Consider the following 3,295-nt stretch of genomic DNA (forward strand, 5'->3'; position numbering starts at 1 on the left):
TTAGGTTTAGTTTTAGGTTTAATGAAAAAAGAAGAAGAAAAGTGGAATAAGTAGAAAGGGGGAGGAAGAAGAAGAAGAAGAAGAAGAAGAAGAAGAAGAAGAAGAAGAAGAAGAAGAAGAAGAAGAAGAAGAAGAAGAAGAAGAAGAAGAAGAAGAAGAAGAAGAAAGAGGAGAGGAGGAGGAGGAGGAGGAGCAGAAGAAGAAGAAGAAGAAGAAGAAGAAGAAGAAGAAGAAGAAGAAGAAGAAGAAGAAGAAGAAGAAGAAGAAGAAGAAGAAGAAGAAGAAGAAGAAGAAGAAGAAGAAGAAGAAGAAGAAGAAGAAGAAGAAGAAGAAGAAGAAGAAGAAGAAGAAGAAGAAGAGAGGAGAGGAGGAGGAGGAGGAGGAGGAGGAGAAGAAGAAGAAGAAGAAGAAGAAGAAGAAGAAGAAGAAGAAGAAGAAGAAGAAGAAGAAGAAGAAGAAGAAGAAGAAGAAGAAGAAGAAGAAGAAGAAGAAGAGAAGAAGAAGAAAAGGAAAAAAGAGACCCCGACCCCGACCCGACCCCCGACACCTCGGCACGACACCCTGACACTGACCCCCGACCCCCGACACCACACCCCGACCCCGACCCCCGACCAACCGACACCCTGACAACACACCCCGACCCCGACCTCGAGCCCGACACCCTGACACCCCAGCCCGACCCCGACACGACACCCTGACCCCGACACCCTGACACCACACCCCGACCCCGACCCCGACCACCGACACCCCGACACCTGACACCCCGACCACCGACACCCTGACACCACACCCACCCTTACCCCCGACCCCGACACCCTGAGACCACACCCCGACCCTGACACCCTGACACCCCGACCCCGACACGACACCCCGACACGACACCCCGACCCCGACACCCCGACCCAGACCCTGACACCCCGACCCCGACACAACACCCCGGCACGACACCCCGACCCCGACCCCGACACACCGACACCACACCCCGACCCCATATATATTTGTGTTGATCGGGTGTATTTTTATTATGGTCATAATTATGATACACTTAAATTACATACATATTATTATGTTCATGTCAGGTATCCAAATTTTTTATGTTGTACTAATTTCATTTTCTTTTTGTCATTGCAGGTGTTGACAGGATGGTGGGCAAGGGTCCAGAGCGCCCCGATCCTCCTGCGAGCGCTACTGGGAGGGGTGGTTCCATTATTCCACCCCTGCCCCTCCGGAGAGCGCTGGTAGACAGTATGCAGACAACTGCGGCGGGTGCTTCTTTTGCGGCTGGGAGAGGTCAGGGGAGGACGAAGAAGCCTGCTAGAGGTGGACGTGGCAGCGGGAGAGGTAGGAAGGCTGTTATGCCTTCCTCGCCGCCACCCTCAGCTGATTCAGCCGACCACAGGAGTGCTCCGTCTGACATGGACCCGTCTCAGACTCCGGTCCATGAGCCTCCGGTCACTGATCCTTCCCCCCACCAGACTCGGGTCGCCGATCCTTCGCCCCACGTGAGTCCGGTCCCAGAGTCTTTGTCTCAGAAGACTCCGGTCACGGGGTCTTCGTCCCAGAAGACTCCGGTCACAGAGTCTTCGGCCCACGAGACTCCGGAGGCTAGTGGCCCGGAGGATGGTAGCGAGGACACCTTTTCAGATGATAGCTATTGCGACGACGAGCTGGTTGAGAAGGGCAAGAAGGTCTACAAGCGTGGCTGTACAAAGCTCCCGCCCGTGCCGACGACCCCCGACCAGAGGTGGTTGATTGCGCCTAAAGGGTTGAAGTAAGTGAATTTACTATTTTTTAACCTTTTGCCTTCATGTTCCTTCAAATTAATATCTAATGCGTTGGCCTTGTCATACTGCAGGGGCTGGGTACGCCCCCCTAGTGCCCGTAGGCCCAACCAGGTCCTTGGTGTGCTTTGCCGGCAGCACTTCCCTGGGTGGGTCACGTTGCCCGGTGAGGGTCAGGTTCCATAGCTAGCACTGACCTGGGAGCTGTACTCGGTTGCCCAGGCCTCGCCGGAGGAGAGGGTCGACGGTGTCTTGTGCGAGACGGTGGTCGACATTGTGTTCCGTCGGTTTTGGGTAATTTCTCCTTTACGGAATTAAAAATCAACACTACCTAGTGATTGTACTAATCACTGTTGCCTTGTTTGATTGCAGACCTTCTACAGGGTTTCAGAGGGAGAGCAGGAGGCCGCGTCTATGGTTGTCGAAAACGAGTGCAAGCGCCTACTTCAGAACTTAAGGCACGAGGCTCGGGTGCAGGCCGTTCGAGACTACTACGCCTCGAAGGGTATTAGGAGGGGCAAGCAGAAGTGTCGCGGCAAGTTTCTGAGTAAGGAGAAGTACATGCAGGTAATTACCTATTCTTAAGGCCTTGAACTTAGTTTTCTTGATTTGATTCGTAGGCGTAGCGCTGAAATTTCTCTTGACTCACTTAGGTGCCCCCGAGATGGTGTGTGGATAAGATGGACTATTGGGAGGCATTGGTGGATGCGTGGTGCTCTGACCAATGGAAAGTCGAACACCAAAAGGCCAAGGATAAGCACGACCAAATGGAAGGTGTGCCACACCATCAAGGGAGCTCCAACCTGTTTGAGTACGGGGATAACTGGGTATGTGGTTTGCTACATGATTCATGCAATTCATTCTACATGCTAGCATTTATCCCTTCCAAAATGACTTAATTAATATGCTTAGTTAGTTAAAAAATGGCATAACTACCTTGGATAGTTATTTATGCCATATTTAGCTCTAAAATGACATAATAACCTTAGATAGCTCTATTAAATGACTTAATATGCTATAGTTAGCTCTAAAATGACATAATAACCTTGGATAGCTCAATAATGACATAATTAGCATACTTTGGTCAAAAATGGCATAATAATCTTGGTTACCTCGAAAATGACCTAAACTTAGCTTATTTTCCTCGAAAATGACATAACTAATACTTTGGTCAAAAATGGCATAATGACCTTTCTTAGCTCCAAAATGATCCATTTACATAGCAATATCATTCTTCATGCTAGCTTGAGCCCTTAACTAATATTTTGTTCCTCTCTCTCAGGCGCACCACCACAAGAAGCCTGTGCCAGGTCTGTTCGACCTCTATGGCATGGCCCATATGGCCCCGTACAAGAAGGCCAAGCCATTCACGGAGTCTGACCTAGATGATCCACAGAACTTCGCCAACAAGACCTCCCACCACAAGCTTGTGTGTTACAGAGACAAGGGGAAGGCGATGAAAGGTGAGGACTTTAACCCGAGCCAAGATCCTTTTGATACAAAGCTGGTGATGA

Source organism: Aegilops tauschii, chromosome 1 (assembly GCF_002575655.3).
Source record: "Aegilops tauschii subsp. strangulata cultivar AL8/78 chromosome 1, Aet v6.0, whole genome shotgun sequence".
Taxonomy (NCBI): Eukaryota; Viridiplantae; Streptophyta; class Magnoliopsida; order Poales; family Poaceae; genus Aegilops; species Aegilops tauschii.